Below are 22994 nucleotides of genomic sequence, written 5' to 3'. Positions count from 1 at the left end.
AGAGAAGGGGCTAGGCAGCCATGGCCCCGCCCCCGGAGTGAAAAGCATGAGTCTTATTGGTTAGATTGTCCTAAGACTTTTCTAATAGACTCATTACTACACCCTTCTCAAAATCAGGAGAAGGGTCCGCGGACACGTGAGCAGAAGACATTTTAAAGAGCTTTGATTGGTCAGTACCGCTGTCAATCATACAGTCCTATAGCAACGAAAAACACAGGCTAATGCTTTGAATTAGTTGCTGTTTTTTCGTTAATCTATAAAATAAATGCTTACACTTGCAATAATTATATACATCCTGATAAAAAAAATAAGTAATTATTTACATGCACATTTGGTCAGCCCCTTAGAGGCCTTACTGCACACCACTGATATGTATATTGAATATGAATTATACATAATACTTAAGGCTGGACAATAATTTAAAATCACTGATTGTCTCCAATAATGTTTTTGTAATTTTTAAACAAATATATTTTTATTAAATATTGGCCTGGAGTTCTAAGACAGCAATGGTCCTCCAACTAAAAAAATATTCTTAAGAGGCATTTAGTATTTACAGCATCTGTTACCGACTGACGTTCATTACAGAGAGCTGCGTCAGTTCAGTGCATTAATTTGAGAAGAAAAGACAGAACCCAATAGGCATATGTATAGCCATACACCTTATATAAGGTGTATACACCTTATATAAAGTTCTTAATACCAATACAGAAATGAAGAAATTTATAGTGTGTAAAGGATGATTTACACTTCTTACATAGATATAGGCTTCATAAATGTATTTAAATAAAAAAAAAAGTATTTATTGATTTTAATTGTTCCTAGATTTTTTTTGTTACAGATGTACTGAGCCATGAGACTGCAAAAATGTATATAAAAAACTGTATGCTAGAACTGCATCATTTTTAATTTCTGCCTTGAATGTCCTGAATCATTACTACATCTCTGCTGTTTGTAACAAATCAAACCACATTTACATACGTAGTGAGTGACTCCTTAGAGGGTTCTTAAAAGGTTCCCTGGAACCGGCTCCGGCACCAGCACTTTTTTGGTGGAAAAGAGGTATAAGAAGAGCCGGCTCTTTCGGCTTCCAAGTAGCTACTTATATTTTTTGGTTGCTTAATTCAATTTATTACCAAATTATGTGTACAATGAATTAATAGAGTTGAAACATACATTATATAAAATATATATTATTTATATGGCTTTATTTTTATAAAAATAAATAGTGAAATACAAAAACAAAGGCCCATCTCAAGTAAACAAACAGGTCCAATGTAAATGTGTATATTAATTTCAAATGTGCAACTCTATACAGTGAAATAAACAGCGCTGAACACCATCAACAAAGTGTCACTCAACAAAATAAAAAATAATTGTGCAAATAAAAAAAATCAAGCATCCAGGTGATGTTTTTTGAAAACTTTAGCAAAGATTGACATAAAAAGGAGCTCATGTTTGAGGGTTTGATTGGTTTCTGTTATGATCTGCCCTGTTGTGGAAGAAGGAGCTGATGTTGCTACAAAACACAGTTTATGCGAGGTCACATGTGTAAGGTGTGGGTAGATCAAGCACTTCAATGTTGAATGCTCTTTTTGTCAATCAGAATGTGAATCATCTTTTTTTATGTTCCATTGTATCTTAATTCTGGCAAGACTTTTCTTCTTTCTTTTTAAAGAAAACTAAAATCTCTGTAAATGTGAACCTTGGTGATATATATGTTTTTTTTTCATACACTGATCTTGATTTTAAGTATATTATTAATATTATTATTTTATTGAGTAAATACTACTATCATCATTGTAAATACTTGATTTGATATCTTCTTACTGGAGTTTATTCCCCTTTTGAAAACCTTTAGAGAGCTAATAATAAGAAATGCCTAAAAACTGTAAGAGTTTATGAGGAGCTTTCACTGTTGCCTCTTGTTAGTATTTCACTATTTCTATCATTAGTTTTCTTCCTTAATGTATATTTTTATGTTGTCTTCTACTGTGGTTTATATGTATCATCGTAAAACTTTAATTTATACGTTTATATTTATATATATATATATATATATTGGCTCACTCTCTGGAGTCAGCGCATGTCGTTTATTTCAAAGAGCCGGCTAAGAGTCTGACCCATCACTACTAATAACTACAGTGCCGTAGTTTAACACTTTATTGCTGTGCTGTTGTACCAGAAAAGAATGTAGACTGCTAAAACTTACTCCTATCACCATGTTCTGTGTTACAGGAACCAGAGTCACTGAAGATCACAGTGGAGATGGAGATCGTGAGGCGATGAGACTGTTCTCCTCAGTGACACCATGGAGGAGTTCAGCGTTCCCGCCACTGTGTGGAGTGGTGACGTTAAAAGTAACTGTTGTGAGGGAAGGGGAGGTCATATTAAACATTGAAAGCCCACTTTTTAATGAACCATAATGTGGTAATTTGACAAGTTTTTGTGTTCAGATTGTAATATTTCTTAGCATGTTCTGTTAGGGTTTTATGGGTGGGCGGGAGGGCATGTGTTTGTGCTTTTGATTTTTGATTGTGTGTGTTGTGTTTAAACTAATTCAAAATAAAATGTGTTTAAATTCAAAAGACAGGTATAAAAACAATTAAACACATTCAATTAAGCTTACTATCTTTTCCTGCTAAAACAAATATTCTATGGTTTTTATATTTTTCTGCTGGTTTTGTGGTGTTTTGCAGTGTTTTTCTAAAGGTTTTTATCAGCCCTTTTAAACCCTATGTGTCAGGTCTTAGCCCTGTCTCGTGTCTCTGTGTGTCTTCCCCACGTGACCTGTGCTCCCCTCTGTCTCCCGTCTCAGTACTTTTCCATGTGTGTCTCATTTGTAGCTCCGCCCCTTCCCCAGGTGTTTCCAATTCTAGTGTGTTTTATGTACTATAAATAGCCCTCGTCTACCACTTTGTCGCCGTCGGTCTTTTCACTAACCTCTGTTGTTTTGTCTCTCTGTGTTTCTCCGCGTTTCATAGCCCTAGTCCTTGCTCTGTGTTTATCTCGTGTATATTTCTAGTTTCCTTTATTTCCATTGTTTTCTCCCTTGCCCTGCTTAGTTTAGTTCCCCTTGTCTAGTTTAGTTTCTTGTTTAGCTCTATGTTCCCTGTATTTAACCTTAGTCATTTGTTTCTCGTTTATTTCTTGTTTTCACGTTTATAGTTTATTGCCTTGTTTATTTTTCTAGTTTATTTCCCTTGTATATATATATTTCTTATTTGTTTATTATCATCGCTCGTTTGTTATTGGTTATTTGTGTTTCTTTGTTACATGTTTACTTGTTCCTCGTTTCCTTGTTTCTTTTGTTATTTATTTAATAAATTATTTTTTTATATCGCTCCTACCTGCACCTGTGTCCGCCTCCTCGTCTCCCTGCCTGGGTCATTCGTGACACTATGAAAGTATTTTTTATAATTGGCATTTTTCAGAAAGACATGTGCTTGTGGTTTATGATCATAACAGTTTCTGCTTTTAAGAGTTTACACTGCTGGGCTGAAGATATACTAAACCATAAAGATGCATATCTGTGCTGCACCACCATTTATTCAAAAGTATTTGGATATTAGCATTTAACCAAAAGTTTTTGCACACAGCTCAATCAGCCAAAAGTATTGGCATTCCACCATTTAGCCACAGGCAGTAGCTTTTATACTGTTTGTAACAAAACAAACGATAGTGTGATATAAATTTCGTCCAACACTGTATTGGATGATTTACACTTATGTATGTACAGGCTCACAAATCTATTTCTTTATTTTAATAGTTCCTATAAATGTTTTGTTACAGATGCACACAGCAATGAGACAATATAAATAATAGTTCATGCTAGACGTTCATTATCTTTAATGTCTGATTTGTAAACCACATTATCACATGCACTGTATAAAACTATTCGCCATTCCCTGGTTCTTAAAAGTTTTTATTAAGGACGCAGACGGCGCGGTCGGTGCGGGAATTTTTTTATTTTTTCTCCCCTGCCTTCATCTTCAGGTGGGTCAGAATCAATGACTTCCCAGAGCAGATTTATTCTTTGTCTGATTTCTACCTCAGAAGAGTGTCAGACTGTTTATAAACAAATACTCAGCACAGAATTTCAGATTACCACACAGCATTTTCTATCCAATAAGTAATCACTTAGGAATGTGTCTGATTGACATCCCAAAAACCGCACCGTCCACCAACTGTTGGTCCTCTGCCCGGGGCACCAGGAGTTTGGTGATGCATTTCACCCGGATGGGAGACTCCTTTTAGTAGAGAGTCGTCGACTGTGAAAACATTCTCTGCAAACAAAAGAGCACAACGGACTAAATATAAAATATTTGTTATGTTTCACCTAATTTATGTATTACCCATGATTCAACTGTTCATATGCAAATATTTTATTTGTTGATTGGTTGGGAGAATAAACCATAATATTAAACTGTTTTGGGTTTTGTGGGGCTATTGTGCTGTTATTGTTCTGTATATGTAACGCTTGGTACAATTTAAATAATATGAAAATAGATAAAAATATATCTTTTTTAATTGCTTGGTAGAGATGCGTGGTGTTGTTTCCACCCAGACACTTTAAAATGGGGACACAAGTGCTGCTAAGTAAAAGAATATCTATTTTAATTATTTTCATATTATTTTTTATTATGTAATACTTAATAATCAGTGCTAAGCGTTACACAACAGAACAATAACAGCAAAATAGCCCCACTTAGTCCAAAAACAGTTTAATAATATATAGTTTAATAGAATATTTGAATATGAACCATTAAATCATGGGTAATACAATAAATTAAGTGAAACATAATGAATTAAACAGTATAAACATGTTATTTTGTATGTTTGTGCTCTTTTCTTTACACAGAATGTTTTCACGGCCGATGACGCCCTACAAAAAGGAGTCTCCCATCCGAGTGAAATGTATCACCAAACTCCTGGTTTCCCAGGCAGAGGGCTGGCAAGTGGTGGACGTCGCGGTTGTTGCTATCAAGGGCGTTGGAGTGGGTTTGATATGGGGGGGGGGGCTAATATGAATTAAAGCCCACCCTATAGTGTCTTAGAACAACATTTATGGAATTACTTTTAATCACAAATGAACCATTTTTTGTCTGTACTTCTGTTTGAGGGACAACAACACCCCAACAGCCACAATGGACAGTCGAGGGGCTGCACGGAGAACCCTGCCAAGCACCAGTGAACTACCAAAGTCCACCAGAAGTCTCAGAATCTCCTTATCATCTCCTAACCTATGTGGCTCAAGACAAAGCAACAACCCCAACACATGGCTACACAGAGAACTGAGAGCAGCAACACAAAAAGGCTTCGTATTCCTGCATCAAAACAAAATATCTGAGCTGATCAGAATAATTATGGCTGCAACTGACAATCAAAATACTATGCACAGTATTTAAAAGTACAGTTGTCTATGCTCTCTGGGTGGGTACAGTAGGTGGCGCTTTATCTTGAAATTCATAATTTCTATTTCATTTTTATAATACTTAAGAATACATAAGAATATGTAAGTCTTGATATCACAATCTTACCTATATTGTTTACATCTTATATAATACCTTTATCTGTTCTTTGTCCAATCCCCTTTATGCAAAATTATAATCAGTAAAAATGTTTATTTGACTAAATTGGAATTAAAATATGTTTTACTGATAAAGCAATGGAGCAAATTTGGTTGAATTCTAAAGCCCAAAACCTTGGCTAAATTGTGGAATACAAATACTTTGGCTGAGAAGTAGTCCAAAAACTTTTGGTTAAATGGTAAAATTCAAAAACTTTTGGGTAAATGCTGAAATCTAAAAACTTTTGATTAAATGCTGAAATCTAAAAACTTTTGATTACTAACTGGTTGCTAGGCGGTTGCTATCATTTCTAAAGTGGTTGCTAAGTGGTTGCTTGGTAGTTGCTAACGTTTTCCAGGTGGTTGCTAAGCTGTTGCTATCGGTTGATAGGCAGTTGCTATCATTTCTATTGTGGTTGCTAGGCAGTGGCTAACATATTCCACATGGTTGCTAGGCAGTTGCTAACAAACTCCATATGATTGCTCAGTGGTTGCTAGGCAGTTGCTAACGTTTTTCAGGTGGTTGCTAAACTGTTGCTATTTGATTGCTAGGCAGTTGCTATCATTTCTAAAGTGGTTGCCATGCAGTTGCTAATGTTTTCCAGGTGGTTGCTAAGGTGTTGCTAACTGGCTGCTAAGCCCTGGCTGGGGTGCCGGGGTGTCCAAACTTTTGATCAGTATCTGCTCCATACAGCAGCTCCTCCAAACACACACAGTACTGGAAGAGCAGGGGAGAGAAAGGCCCCCCCATTCATTCCTATGGGGAAACTTCGTACGACAATTGTACGAAAACGTCAAATTGTCGAAATTTCCGTAAAGAACGTCCGATTTTTGTCTTCATATCTCAAAAATTGTGACCTATGTGGATGTTCAAAGTTGTCCCCTATTCATTTCCTATGGGGAAAAAAGTGCACGTTTACGAAGTTTTTACGAAAAACGTACGATATATCGCTTAAAAAGCACAAGCAACCTAATCGGTTATAGGTCCGACGATACTGCTAAATTTAGTATTTCTACGTTACAAGCTGTAGGAGGAGATAGTGATTAAATTTTGAGCGCAGAATAAGATAATAATAAGAAGAAGATCACGAAGAACAGTAAGTTGACTTTTCCAAACAAACTTAATAATAAAGTACACAGAGAAACAGATACAGGAATACAGAGTGTCCTATATGATCAGCGGAGCTAAAAAGATGCTCAGTGAGTGTATGGTCATAGGTGTATGGTGTATGGAGCTGGTCATAATATTCTGACTTGACTGTGTATAAAATGGTTAAGGGTAAATTAAATACATTCTTCCACAAAACAAAATTGGTACCACTTTAAAATAAGACTTTATAAAGAGTTTATAAATGGTTTACAATTAGTTTATTAATGCTTACTAATTAGGTTGTAAATGCTTTAAAATCATTAATAATCAGTTATAACACATATATAGAAAGGGCCACAATATAGATGGCTGTGGGTTCATTATTTCATAACAGGTCATTGTTGCCCTTTCTATGTATGTGTTATAACTGACTATTAATGATTTTTAAGACATTTACATCCTAATTAGTAACCATTAATAAACTAATTGTAAACCATTTATAAACCCTTTATAAAGGTAGTCTTATTTTAAAGTGGTACCACAAAATTAGTCCCCCGTATGGTTATAGTGTATTTTCACAGCATTATTTAACACTATGTTTTTCATAGCTAATTTCAACCCGGATGCAAGCCACTAGAGATGGGCTGTTCCTGTTGGTGAACTGATCTTAGAAGAAGAGGGAAAGCACCACGAGGTGGCGCTGTGGAGAGAGGCAGCGCTGGCAGAACTTGCCCTCTTGCAGCTTACAGAAATTACACATCTGAATATTGTGAGGTAAATTATTACTGCAGCTGTTTAAAGGAGGTGGTGTTAATGTTGTTATGGTTGTGTGTTGAGTTGTTTCAAGGGCAAAGCAAACTCACATTGTTATACAAGATGTACACTGATTACTTTAGATTACATTAAAGTGTCATTTCTTCCGTGCTGTCCCAGGAAATATTGACAAATGAGAAATACTGTAATTTTTCGGTATTCAACTGTTTCAATGGTGAAAACTGGAAAAAATATTTTTACTTGCAGAAACCTGAGAAAAAAACAGAAGTGGGATTGTGGTGGTTGGAGTCTCTGTGGGAAGCAACACCACTCTCCTTTTGACAGAAGATATGGAGGAGCTCATCGTTCCACACAATGTACTGATCAGCTAATTAAGCGCCTTCCAATCACCGTAAACATTTCCTATGAGGGAGGCGTTATTTGTTCTATTGACAGCCCAGCCTTTACAGAGGCATAAGGCCTTAAAAATGTATTTTCACATACTAATCCAGTTCTAATCTGACCCATAATCTGTTTGTTTTTCCATCCCCTGTTTTCTCCTTTTCCGTTTAGGGGAGAAGTTATATACATGGACTTTTATAACTAGTTTTCATTCAATAACGAGTATAAACTTTTGTTGAATAGCCCACCTTCGATCTCCCCCAACATTCCGAAATACAGTGCTTTTAGCCGATGCTCGCAAAACAGACTTGCAATGCAGACAAACCAAGTCTCCCTGAAGCTGTGGGAGTCTCCCGCATTTCGGTAGTGGCTCCCTGATTCACATATAATCTCCCGGAATTCAGAACGAGTGCCCCAAGAGTGCACTGCACACAAACGCGCACACAGGCGACAGACTTTTTTCTCTCATTGCGTGTGGGTGAAGGAGAGAGAGAAAACAGAGAGGGTTCTGATTGGCCTGTTCTCTGCAAAGAGTCTGTGAGACAGCCAATCAGTTTTTGTGTGGGCGGGCAGTGTTTTTCCCCCCTCCCGGACGGGATTTGTTCAGTGAGTGAGAGAAAGCAGATCATGGAGGAGGCAGGGGAAGCAGAGGCAGGGCCTTACAAAAAGAAAAAATATGAAATACTCATTTCACCTCTGAGTACTCTAAATTATATCCATGTCTGATAAAATAAAGAACAATGAAAGTGTTGCCCGCTTTACAGTTTGTAACAGCGATTTTAGCATTGCTCACGGGGGACTTAATGATTGCAGAAGGCATGTTGAGGTGAGTTAATGTGAGAAATATATATTAACTTAGCTGTCTCAATTAGTTGGAGAGAGGCTAAGTATGCGCTGATGGCCAACATGAAAAGAGCAAACAAACAATGTACCAAAGTACAAAGACCACAGCAATGTAACAAAGTACAAGGCTTGCAGGAGACCCTAATGTTGCAACCCAAGCTGTAAAAAGTTGTTATGCATGTTCCTATAGCAAAAAGTAAAATTCCGTTATCCTTGGTTGTAAAGAAAATGAGAGCCAGAGCGTGCTCTTATCTTTCTATCCTCTGTGTTTGTCTTGTAAACTGTATGTCCTAACCCTGTATGTATGTCTTTGTCTTTTCCCAATAAATGTATTTTCTAATTACAATTACTAGTTGGCTTGACTCAAGTTATACTCATCACAACTCAGTTTGCCAATTTCCTCCACACAAACAAGCTCAGTTCTCCGTTCCAAAAGTTTAGAATGTGCAGTCAGCCTACATAATCAATATCGATATCAGCATTGCCCCCGCCCAGATGCAGGAGGCCTTTCTGACCTTGAGGGTCCAGTCATGGCTCACTCTACAGAATTACTGGACTCTAAGAAACAGATGCAGACATTTTGTAATGTCCAGTCAGGAGTTCAAGCCAACATCAGTTCCAAGATGCACCACAAAATGCAGTGTTACTCCAATGTGCGTCCTCCAATGTTTTTACAGTGGTTCCAGCTTGTTAGTAGAACTACAATAAATATGGCCTAGAAAACCCATTTTAAACTAAAAGGTAAACATACATTCTTAGTTTCTTCATGTTCATGAATACAGTGTACTTCCCTGCATTCCATACGCTGATGAATCTCAGGTCAGATATCGTGAAGATCTCTTTGGTGAAGGCACCTTTGGATGAGTTTTCAAAGGTTATTTTCAAGGGACCCCCGCTGCCATCAAAAAAATTGTGTGGTACTGGATGGTGCCAAGAAGCAGATATTGATGAAGTGCTTTTATAAAAAGCTTCAGAAATCTGGCAGAATGTTTTCATGCACTCTTACATGTATAGAATGCGTAACTAAATTAAAATCTGTTCAGTGTAGTGAGCTCAGCAGTTTAATACCTGGTTCTAATTAAGATGTTAAATTAATTGAATTAGTTAATTAGTTAGTTTAGTTAATTAATCAATTAATTAATGACATATAAGGGGCGTGTCTTCTTCTACCGGGAACAGTCATTTTCATAACCAAATTATCTAGAAAACACACTGAAATTAAAGGTTTTGTAATTTAAAAAGAATTTTATTAAATCACACAGATACGAGTAAATAATCCATTAAAATGTCATAAATGTAGCCATTAGATATCAAATCACAGTGTATGAAGATAAATGAGAATTAAAATAAAAACATGTTATAATATCGGTATAGAAAGGAATAACTTGTCAGATTAATGAAAATTATTAAGTGGGGATTTCTAAAGGATGAACTAAGTTATTTTAAGCCAGTTCTTATTTACAACCAAGCAACTGAAAAGAAGTTATCTATACTACAGGGAGATTTATAAAGGATTCAACCAAACCATGACCAACAAAACCATTTACCAGCTCTGCCTTACTCTGAGATGTTAAAGTGGGCCTGCATTGGTGCCGTCCGTCTGTAGCGTGGTCGTCTGTTTCTTCACCCTGAGAAAGAATCACGTGAGTCTGTCTGCAAGATGGTTTGACTTCCTGGTGTCAGCACGGAGCCCCTTCAGAACCCACAGGAAAATCCCTTCGCTCTCAGCTTGCTTGCTGGTCGCTTCCAGACTGGTGGCTTCTGGGTTGAGCCTGACGATCTCTATTCAGCTGAAACTTAGTATGCATAATGCGTGGCTTCGTAGATCGTAAAATTGCTTTAGAATGCTAGTATTAATATGCTTAAAGAAGGTTAAATGAGTTGCACTAAGAATGCTAAGCTATCGCTAAATTGAAGCTAAAATGCTAAGCTAACCTCGAAACTCTTCAACTACCACTCAAGACTGAACTGAACTGATCCATCCGTAATCCTGGACACTCTCCACTTTCATTCTTCACCACTACTCTGTCTGTCACTCTCTGACTGAATCTGTTTTAACCTTAAGGCTACCATTGGCTCTGTGGGCTTTTGGGGAGGAGCAACCTACGTGTCTGTGTTTTCATTGGTTTTGGAGCAATTTCTGAGATTTCATATTTTTTTAATTAATAGACCAAACCAAAAGAAAACTCAATCAAACAATGGATCAAAATACAATATTCAGCGTACCAATTCATGAGGATAAATTCAAGGAAAACAATCTTAGAATTGAGTCTAAATAAATGTAAATTATGTGTTTTTCCTACAAATAGGTTGGTAACATTCCAGATAATCCTGAAGTAAGAAACAATGTATGGTCCTTGTCAAAAAAGAAATAAAGAGTCTTGTTTCTATTTAAACCCAATTAAATAATTGAAAAGATAATACAAACATGGTTAAACCACTGATAACCAAATAAAGCAAAATTATCAAATGCTAGTTAAACCTTGTTGATTCAGACTTGACTGTGTATGAAAATTTAATCAGGACAGCATCTATACCCATACACTAGAAGTGGCATATTATTTAGTAAATATTCTGTAAAATAACTTTTTATTTAGTTAATGTATATTCTTATTTGTTCTGCTTTGTGAGAAATTCTCTTCGCCTGGCTCTTAGCCTGTTGATCAGAATTTATGACGGGTGTGAGAGAGATCAGTTTACACCACAGAATTTCAGCTTACAAGGCTGGGAATGGAATCCAAAGCTTTGAACATTTCTTTTAACTAAACGAGTCTTATTTTCTCAATGCTTTGCAGGAATAACCAAGCATAAACTCTTAAATTGCAGTAACTCTTTGTGGATTGCGTTTCTGTGGATTTTAGCAAGTTGAATTATATAGTATTATAATGGCAGTCGGGTCTTCGTCCTGGTGATGGCACTGTTGGTCCACCTCATTTGGGAGACAATCACAGATGGTGACTATTTAAGGTCGTAGAAGTCCAAAGTTTGACGGTTGTCTGAATTAGTGTTCGCTGGAGGAATGACAAAAAATGTACAAGGTTTACCCAACTAGCATTTAGGTCTCTTGAGAGGACTGGAGAGATGAAAAAGTGATCATGTCATTTGAAATTTAGGTTTGATTTGTGAAAAGACTTATCAAAGGCTTTTATTCTAATTCCAGTGCATCCTGGATGGGGTTTGTGGTATGTGTGTGTTCAGGTGGGGAAAGTTATTAAATTACATTAGGCCACCAAAAATAGGTAAAGTGGGTGTAGTGGGTGTTCCAGCAACAAAATCATTTAGTTGCAAGAATCCTACTCTACTCCTAACAACTATGACATCTAAATGTTAAAGACTATGTTAATCTAATGCTAATCTAATGTCTGGAGCAAGCTCTGGCAATGCCGTAGTTCGTACTTGAAAGACATTCCCTTCTTCAGAACTGAACTCTTACTGTAACTACCCTAAAAACTGAGCTCTGTCTCACGAAGAATGTTCTGGAATATCAAACATACGAGAAAACATAACATGAAATTCAATAAACATCATCCCTGGATAAGAATAATTTTGCTGAACCTGTGAAATCGATTGTTAAATTCAGTTCATGTTTGTTTCTGGTGGAACGTGTCCCAAGTGACAGAGTAATACATAAGGTGTTCTGTCTGAAAGACTTAGGATTTGCACTTTTAACTGCCGTGGAACAAATTTGGGATAGTTTTCTCTCCTGTGTTACTGCACTTGTGTTTTTGGAGATGATTCTGTTGAGTAAAACTCTTCCCACAGTCTGAGCAGTAATACGGTTTCTCTCCTGTGTGAATGCGCTGGTGATTTTTGAGATTACTCTGTGTAGTAAAACTCTTCCCACAGTCTGAGCAGTGATACGGTTTCTCTCCTGTGTGAATGCGCTGGTGTATTTTGAGAGTACACTGTTCAGTAAAATTCTTCCCACAGTCTGAGCAGTAATACGGTTTCTCACCTGTGTGAATGCGCTGGTGATTTTTGAGAGTACACTGTCGATTAAAACTCTTCCCACAGTCTGAGCAGTGATACGGTTTCTCTCCTGTGTGAATGCGCTGATGTATTTTGAGAGTACTCAAAATTCAAAAAAATTGTGTGGTACTGGATGGTGCCAAGAAGCAGATATTGATGAAGTGCTTTTATAAAAAGCTTCAGAAATCTGGCAGAATGTTTTCATGCACTCTTACATGTATAGAATGCGTAACTAAATTAAAATCTGTTCAGTGTAGTGAGCTCAGCAGTTTAATACCTGGTTCTAATTAAGATGTTAAATTAATTGAATTAGTTAATTAGTTAGTTTAGTTAATTAATCAATTAATTAATGACATATAAGGGGCGTGTCTTCTTCTACCGGGAACAGTCATTTTCATAACCAAATTATCTAGAAAACACACTGAAATTAAAGGTTTTGTAATTTAAAAAGAATTTTATTAAATCACACAGATACGAGTAAATAATCCATTAAAATGTCATAAATGTAGCCATTAGATATCAAATCACAGTGTATGAAGATAAATGAGAATTAAAATAAAAACATGTTATAATATCGGTATAGAAAGGAATAACTTGTCAGATTAATGAAAATTATTAAGTGGGGATTTCTAAAGGATGAACTAAGTTATTTTAAGCCAGTTCTTATTTACAACCAAGCAACTGAAAAGAAGTTATCTATACTACAGGGAGATTTATAAAGGATTCAACCAAACCATGACCAACAAAACCATTTACCAGCTCTGCCTTACTCTGAGATGTTAAAGTGGGCCTGCATTGGTGCCGTCCGTCTGTAGCGTGGTCGTCTGTTTCTTCACCCTGAGAAAGAATCACGTGAGTCTGTCTGCAAGATGGTTTGACTTCCTGGTGTCAGCACGGAGCCCCTTCAGAACCCACAGGAAAATCCCTTCGCTCTCAGCTTGCTTGCTGGTCGCTTCCAGACTGGTGGCTTCTGGGTTGAGCCTGACGATCTCTATTCAGCTGAAACTTAGTATGCATAATGCGTGGCTTCGTAGATCGTAAAATTGCTTTAGAATGCTAGTATTAATATGCTTAAAGAAGGTTAAATGAGTTGCACTAAGAATGCTAAGCTATCGCTAAATTGAAGCTAAAATGCTAAGCTAACCTCGAAACTCTTCAACTACCACTCAAGACTGAACTGAACTGATCCATCCGTAATCCTGGACACTCTCCACTTTCATTCTTCACCACTACTCTGTCTGTCACTCTCTGACTGAATCTGTTTTAACCTTAAGGCTACCATTGGCTCTGTGGGCTTTTGGGGAGGAGCAACCTACGTGTCTGTGTTTTCATTGGTTTTGGAGCAATTTCTGAGATTTCATATTTTTTTAATTAATAGACCAAACCAAAAGAAAACTCAATCAAACAATGGATCAAAATACAATATTCAGCGTACCAATTCATGAGGATAAATTCAAGGAAAACAATCTTAGAATTGAGTCTAAATAAATGTAAATTATGTGTTTTTCCTACAAATAGGTTGGTAACATTCCAGATAATCCTGAAGTAAGAAACAATGTATGGTCCTTGTCAAAAAAGAAATAAAGAGTCTTGTTTCTATTTAAACCCAATTAAATAATTGAAAAGATAATACAAACATGGTTAAACCACTGATAACCAAATAAAGCAAAATTATCAAATGCTAGTTAAACCTTGTTGATTCAGACTTGACTGTGTATGAAAATTTAATCAGGACAGCATCTATACCCATACACTAGAAGTGGCATATTATTTAGTAAATATTCTGTAAAATAACTTTTTATTTAGTTAATGTATATTCTTATTTGTTCTGCTTTGTGAGAAATTCTCTTCGCCTGGCTCTTAGCCTGTTGATCAGAATTTATGACGGGTGTGAGAGAGATCAGTTTACACCACAGAATTTCAGCTTACAAGGCTGGGAATGGAATCCAAAGCTTTGAACATTTCTTTTAACTAAACGAGTCTTATTTTCTCAATGCTTTGCAGGAATAACCAAGCATAAACTCTTAAATTGCAGTAACTCTTTGTGGATTGCGTTTCTGTGGATTTTAGCAAGTTGAATTATATAGTATTATAATGGCAGTCGGGTCTTCGTCCTGGTGATGGCACTGTTGGTCCACCTCATTTGGGAGACAATCACAGATGGTGACTATTTAAGGTCGTAGAAGTCCAAAGTTTGACGGTTGTCTGAATTAGTGTTCGCTGGAGGAATGACAAAAAATGTACAAGGTTTACCCAACTAGCATTTAGGTCTCTTGAGAGGACTGGAGAGATGAAAAAGTGATCATGTCATTTGAAATTTAGGTTTGATTTGTGAAAAGACTTATCAAAGGCTTTTATTCTAATTCCAGTGCATCCTGGATGGGGTTTGTGGTATGTGTGTGTTCAGGTGGGGAAAGTTATTAAATTACATTAGGCCACCAAAAATAGGTAAAGTGGGTGTAGTGGGTGTTCCAGCAACAAAATCATTTAGTTGCAAGAATCCTACTCTACTCCTAACAACTATGACATCTAAATGTTAAAGACTATGTTAATCTAATGCTAATCTAATGTCTGGAGCAAGCTCTGGCAATGCCGTAGTTCGTACTTGAAAGACATTCCCTTCTTCAGAACTGAACTCTTACTGTAACTACCCTAAAAACTGAGCTCTGTCTCACGAAGAATGTTCTGGAATATCAAACATACGAGAAAACATAACATGAAATTCAATAAACATCATCCCTGGATAAGAATAATTTTGCTGAACCTGTGAAATCGATTGTTAAATTCAGTTCATGTTTGTTTCTGGTGGAACGTGTCCCAAGTGACAGAGTAATACATAAGGTGTTCTGTCTGAAAGACTTAGGATTTGCACTTTTAACTGCCGTGGAACAAATTTGGGATAGTTTTCTCTCCTGTGTTACTGCACTTGTGTTTTTGGAGATGATTCTGTTGAGTAAAACTCTTCCCACAGTCTGAGCAGTAATACGGTTTCTCTCCTGTGTGAATGCGCTGGTGATTTTTGAGATTACTCTGTGTAGTAAAACTCTTCCCACAGTCTGAGCAGTGATACGGTTTCTCTCCTGTGTGAATGCGCTGGTGTATTTTGAGAGTACACTGTTCAGTAAAATTCTTCCCACAGTCTGAGCAGTAATACGGTTTCTCACCTGTGTGAATGCGCTGGTGATTTTTGAGAGTACACTGTCGATTAAAACTCTTCCCACAGTCTGAGCAGTGATACGGTTTCTCTCCTGTGTGAATGCGCTGATGTATTTTGAGAGTACTCAAAATTCAAAAAAATTGTGTGGTACTGGATGGTGCCAAGAAGCAGATATTGATGAAGTGCTTTTATAAAAAGCTTCAGAAATCTGGCAGAATGTTTTCATGCACTCTTACATGTATAGAATGCGTAACTAAATTAAAATCTGTTCAGTGTAGTGAGCTCAGCAGTTTAATACCTGGTTCTAATTAAGATGTTAAATTAATTGAATTAGTTAATTAGTTAGTTTAGTTAATTAATCAATTAATTAATGACATATAAGGGGCGTGTCTTCTTCTACCGGGAACAGTCATTTTCATAACCAAATTATCTAGAAAACACACTGAAATTAAAGGTTTTGTAATTTAAAAAGAATTTTATTAAATCACACAGATACGAGTAAATAATCCATTAAAATGTCATAAATGTAGCCATTAGATATCAAATCACAGTGTATGAAGATAAATGAGAATTAAAATAAAAACATGTTATAATATCGGTATAGAAAGGAATAACTTGTCAGATTAATGAAAATTATTAAGTGGGGATTTCTAAAGGATGAACTAAGTTATTTTAAGCCAGTTCTTATTTACAACCAAGCAACTGAAAAGAAGTTATCTATACTACAGGGAGATTTATAAAGGATTCAACCAAACCATGACCAACAAAACCATTTACCAGCTCTGCCTTACTCTGAGATGTTAAAGTGGGCCTGCATTGGTGCCGTCCGTCTGTAGCGTGGTCGTCTGTTTCTTCACCCTGAGAAAGAATCACGTGAGTCTGTCTGCAAGATGGTTTGACTTCCTGGTGTCAGCACGGAGCCCCTTCAGAACCCACAGGAAAATCCCTTCGCTCTCAGCTTGCTTGCTGGTCGCTTCCAGACTGGTGGCTTCTGGGTTGAGCCTGACGATCTCTATTCAGCTGAAACTTAGTATGCATAATGCGTGGCTTCGTAGATCGTAAAATTGCTTTAGAATGCTAGTATTAATATGCTTAAAGAAGGTTAAATGAGTTGCACTAAGAATGCTAAGCTATCGCTAAATTGAAGCTAAAATGCTAAGCTAACCTCGAAACTCTTCAACTACCACTCAAGACTGAACTGAACTGATCCATCCGTAATCCTGGACACTCTCCACTTTCATTCTTCACCACTACTCTGTCTGTCACTCTCTGACTGAATCTGTTTTAACCTTAAGGCTACCATTGGCTCTGTGGGCTTTTGGGGAGGAGCAACCTACGTGTCTGTGTTTTCATTGGTTTTGGAGCAATTTCTGAGATTTCATATTTTTTTAATTAATAGACCAAACCAAAAGAAAACTCAATCAAACAATGGATCAAAATACAATATTCAGCGTACCAATTCATGAGGATAAATTCAAGGAAAACAATCTTAGAATTGAGTCTAAATAAATGTAAATTATGTGTTTTTCCTACAAATAGGTTGGTAACATTCCAGATAATCCTGAAGTAAGAAACAATGTATGGTCCTTGTCAAAAAAGAAATAAAGAGTCTTGTTTCTATTTAAACCCAATTAAATAATTGAAAAGATAATACAAACATGGTTAAACCACTGATAACCAAATAAAGCAAAATTATCAAATGCTAGTTAAACCTTGTTGATTCAGACTTGACTGTGTATGAAAATTTAATCAGGACAGCATCTATACCCATACACTAGAAGTGGCATATTATTTAGTAAATATTCTGTAAAATAACTTTTTATTTAGTTAATGTATATTCTTATTTGTTCTGCTTTGTGAGAAATTCTCTTCGCCTGGCTCTTAGCCTGTTGATCAGAATTTATGACGGGTGTGAGAGAGATCAGTTTACACCACAGAATTTCAGCTTACAAGGCTGGGAATGGAATCCAAAGCTTTGAACATTTCTTTTAACTAAACGAGTCTTATTTTCTCAATGCTTTGCAGGAATAACCAAGCATAAACTCTTAAATTGCAGTAACTCTTTGTGGATTGCGTTTCTGTGGATTTTAGCAAGTTGAATTATATAGTATTATAATGGCAGTCGGGTCTTCGTCCTGGTGATGGCACTGTTGGTCCACCTCATTTGGGAGACAATCACAGATGGTGACTATTTAAGGTCGTAGAAGTCCAAAGTTTGACGGTTGTCTGAATTAGTGTTCGCTGGAGGAATGACAAAAAATGTACAAGGTTTACCCAACTAGCATTTAGGTCTCTTGAGAGGACTGGAGAGATGAAAAAGTGATCATGTCATTTGAAATTTAGGTTTGATTTGTGAAAAGACTTATCAAAGGCTTTTATTCTAATTCCAGTGCATCCTGGATGGGGTTTGTGGTATGTGTGTGTTCAGGTGGGGAAAGTTATTAAATTACATTAGGCCACCAAAAATAGGTAAAGTGGGTGTAGTGGGTGTTCCAGCAACAAAATCATTTAGTTGCAAGAATCCTACTCTACTCCTAACAACTATGACATCTAAATGTTAAAGACTATGTTAATCTAATGCTAATCTAATGTCTGGAGCAAGCTCTGGCAATGCCGTAGTTCGTACTTGAAAGACATTCCCTTCTTCAGAACTGAACTCTTACTGTAACTACCCTAAAAACTGAGCTCTGTCTCACGAAGAATGTTCTGGAATATCAAACATACGAGAAAACATAACATGAAATTCAATAAACATCATCCCTGGATAAGAATAATTTTGCTGAACCTGTGAAATCGATTGTTAAATTCAGTTCATGTTTGTTTCTGGTGGAACGTGTCCCAAGTGACAGAGTAATACATAAGGTGTTCTGTCTGAAAGACTTAGGATTTGCACTTTTAACTGCCGTGGAACAAATTTGGGATAGTTTTCTCTCCTGTGTTACTGCACTTGTGTTTTTGGAGATGATTCTGTTGAGTAAAACTCTTCCCACAGTCTGAGCAGTAATACGGTTTCTCTCCTGTGTGAATGCGCTGGTGATTTTTGAGATTACTCTGTGTAGTAAAACTCTTCCCACAGTCTGAGCAGTGATACGGTTTCTCTCCTGTGTGAATGCGCTGGTGTATTTTGAGAGTACACTGTTCAGTAAAATTCTTCCCACAGTCTGAGCAGTAATACGGTTTCTCACCTGTGTGAATGCGCTGGTGATTTTTGAGAGTACACTGTCGATTAAAACTCTTCCCACAGTCTGAGCAGTGATACGGTTTCTCTCCTGTGTGAATGCGCTGATGTATTTTGAGAGTACTCAAAATTCAAAAAAATTGTGTGGTACTGGATGGTGCCAAGAAGCAGATATTGATGAAGTGCTTTTATAAAAAGCTTCAGAAATCTGGCAGAATGTTTTCATGCACTCTTACATGTATAGAATGCGTAACTAAATTAAAATCTGTTCAGTGTAGTGAGCTCAGCAGTTTAATACCTGGTTCTAATTAAGATGTTAAATTAATTGAATTAGTTAATTAGTTAGTTTAGTTAATTAATCAATTAATTAATGACATATAAGGGGCGTGTCTTCTTCTACCGGGAACAGTCATTTTCATAACCAAATTATCTAGAAAACACACTGAAATTAAAGGTTTTGTAATTTAAAAAGAATTTTATTAAATCACACAGATACGAGTAAATAATCCATTAAAATGTCATAAATGTAGCCATTAGATATCAAATCACAGTGTATGAAGATAAATGAGAATTAAAATAAAAACATGTTATAATATCGGTATAGAAAGGAATAACTTGTCAGATTAATGAAAATTATTAAGTGGGGATTTCTAAAGGATGAACTAAGTTATTTTAAGCCAGTTCTTATTTACAACCAAGCAACTGAAAAGAAGTTATCTATACTACAGGGAGATTTATAAAGGATTCAACCAAACCATGACCAACAAAACCATTTACCAGCTCTGCCTTACTCTGAGATGTTAAAGTGGGCCTGCATTGGTGCCGTCCGTCTGTAGCGTGGTCGTCTGTTTCTTCACCCTGAGAAAGAATCACGTGAGTCTGTCTGCAAGATGGTTTGACTTCCTGGTGTCAGCACGGAGCCCCTTCAGAACCCACAGGAAAATCCCTTCGCTCTCAGCTTGCTTGCTGGTCGCTTCCAGACTGGTGGCTTCTGGGTTGAGCCTGACGATCTCTATTCAGCTGAAACTTAGTATGCATAATGCGTGGCTTCGTAGATCGTAAAATTGCTTTAGAATGCTAGTATTAATATGCTTAAAGAAGGTTAAATGAGTTGCACTAAGAATGCTAAGCTATCGCTAAATTGAAGCTAAAATGCTAAGCTAACCTCGAAACTCTTCAACTACCACTCAAGACTGAACTGAACTGATCCATCCGTAATCCTGGACACTCTCCACTTTCATTCTTCACCACTACTCTGTCTGTCACTCTCTGACTGAATCTGTTTTAACCTTAAGGCTACCATTGGCTCTGTGGGCTTTTGGGGAGGAGCAACCTACGTGTCTGTGTTTTCATTGGTTTTGGAGCAATTTCTGAGATTTCATATTTTTTTAATTAATAGACCAAACCAAAAGAAAACTCAATCAAACAATGGATCAAAATACAATATTCAGCGTACCAATTCATGAGGATAAATTCAAGGAAAACAATCTTAGAATTGAGTCTAAATAAATGTAAATTATGTGTTTTTCCTACAAATAGGTTGGTAACATTCCAGATAATCCTGAAGTAAGAAACAATGTATGGTCCTTGTCAAAAAAGAAATAAAGAGTCTTGTTTCTATTTAAACCCAATTAAATAATTGAAAAGATAATACAAACATGGTTAAACCACTGATAACCAAATAAAGCAAAATTATCAAATGCTAGTTAAACCTTGTTGATTCAGACTTGACTGTGTATGAAAATTTAATCAGGACAGCATCTATACCCATACACTAGAAGTGGCATATTATTTAGTAAATATTCTGTAAAATAACTTTTTATTTAGTTAATGTATATTCTTATTTGTTCTGCTTTGTGAGAAATTCTCTTCGCCTGGCTCTTAGCCTGTTGATCAGAATTTATGACGGGTGTGAGAGAGATCAGTTTACACCACAGAATTTCAGCTTACAAGGCTGGGAATGGAATCCAAAGCTTTGAACATTTCTTTTAACTAAACGAGTCTTATTTTCTCAATGCTTTGCAGGAATAACCAAGCATAAACTCTTAAATTGCAGTAACTCTTTGTGGATTGCGTTTCTGTGGATTTTAGCAAGTTGAATTATATAGTATTATAATGGCAGTCGGGTCTTCGTCCTGGTGATGGCACTGTTGGTCCACCTCATTTGGGAGACAATCACAGATGGTGACTATTTAAGGTCGTAGAAGTCCAAAGTTTGACGGTTGTCTGAATTAGTGTTCGCTGGAGGAATGACAAAAAATGTACAAGGTTTACCCAACTAGCATTTAGGTCTCTTGAGAGGACTGGAGAGATGAAAAAGTGATCATGTCATTTGAAATTTAGGTTTGATTTGTGAAAAGACTTATCAAAGGCTTTTATTCTAATTCCAGTGCATCCTGGATGGGGTTTGTGGTATGTGTGTGTTCAGGTGGGGAAAGTTATTAAATTACATTAGGCCACCAAAAATAGGTAAAGTGGGTGTAGTGGGTGTTCCAGCAACAAAATCATTTAGTTGCAAGAATCCTACTCTACTCCTAACAACTATGACATCTAAATGTTAAAGACTATGTTAATCTAATGCTAATCTAATGTCTGGAGCAAGCTCTGGCAATGCCGTAGTTCGTACTTGAAAGACATTCCCTTCTTCAGAACTGAACTCTTACTGTAACTACCCTAAAAACTGAGCTCTGTCTCACGAAGAATGTTCTGGAATATCAAACATACGAGAAAACATAACATGAAATTCAATAAACATCATCCCTGGATAAGAATAATTTTGCTGAACCTGTGAAATCAATTGTTAAATTCAGTTCATGTTTGTTTCTGGTGGAACGTGTCCCAAGTGACAGAGTAATACATAAGGTGTTCTGTCTGAAAGACTTAGGATTTGCACTTTTAACTGCCGTGGAACAAATTTGGGATAGTTTTCTCTCCTGTGTTACTGCACTTGTGTTTTTGGAGATGATTCTGTTGAGTAAAACTCTTCCCACAGTCTGAGCAGTAATACGGTTTCTCTCCTGTGTGAATGCGCTGGTGATTTTTGAGATTACTCTGTGTAGTAAAACTCTTCCCACAGTCTGAGCAGTGATACGGTTTCTCTCCTGTGTGAATGCGCTGGTGTATTTTGAGAGTACACTGTTCAGTAAAATTCTTCCCACAGTCTGAGCAGTAATACGGTTTCTCACCTGTGTGAATGCGCTGGTGATTTTTGAGAGTACACTGTCGATTAAAACTCTTCCCACAGTCTGAGCAGTGATACGGTTTCTCTCCTGTGTGAATGCGCTGATGTATTTTGAGAGTACTCAAAATTCAAAAAAATTGTGTGGTACTGGATGGTGCCAAGAAGCAGATATTGATGAAGTGCTTTTATAAAAAGCTTCAGAAATCTGGCAGAATGTTTTCATGCACTCTTACATGTATAGAATGCGTAACTAAATTAAAATCTGTTCAGTGTAGTGAGCTCAGCAGTTTAATACCTGGTTCTAATTAAGATGTTAAATTAATTGAATTAGTTAATTAGTTAGTTTAGTTAATTAATCAATTAATTAATGACATATAAGGGGCGTGTCTTCTTCTACCGGGAACAGTCATTTTCATAACCAAATTATCTAGAAAACACACTGAAATTAAAGGTTTTGTAATTTAAAAAGAATTTTATTAAATCACACAGATACGAGTAAATAATCCATTAAAATGTCATAAATGTAGCCATTAGATATCAAATCACAGTGTATGAAGATAAATGAGAATTAAAATAAAAACATGTTATAATATCGGTATAGAAAGGAATAACTTGTCAGATTAATGAAAATTATTAAGTGGGGATTTCTAAAGGATGAACTAAGTTATTTTAAGCCAGTTCTTATTTACAACCAAGCAACTGAAAAGAAGTTATCTATACTACAGGGAGATTTATAAAGGATTCAACCAAACCATGACCAACAAAACCATTTACCAGCTCTGCCTTACTCTGAGATGTTAAAGTGGGCCTGCATTGGTGCCGTCCGTCTGTAGCGTGGTCGTCTGTTTCTTC

The 22994-nt window shown here is 36.5% G+C and overlaps 1 protein-coding gene across 1 annotated transcript in view; it reads left to right on the top strand.

Annotated features, from left to right (window-relative positions):
- The window catches only part of LOC125801401 (gastrula zinc finger protein XlCGF7.1-like), a 129786-nt gene that overhangs the window by 27084 nt on the left and 79708 nt on the right, over positions 1–22994 (top strand). The gene's annotated exons all lie outside the window — the stretch shown is intronic.

The sequence above is a fragment of the Astyanax mexicanus genome, chromosome 4, assembly GCF_023375975.1.
Source record: "Astyanax mexicanus isolate ESR-SI-001 chromosome 4, AstMex3_surface, whole genome shotgun sequence".
NCBI classification, from domain to species: Eukaryota; Metazoa; Chordata; class Actinopteri; order Characiformes; family Acestrorhamphidae; genus Astyanax; species Astyanax mexicanus.
Note: the sequence above shows the minus strand (reverse complement) of the source record. Positions and strands in the feature narration are given on the sequence as shown.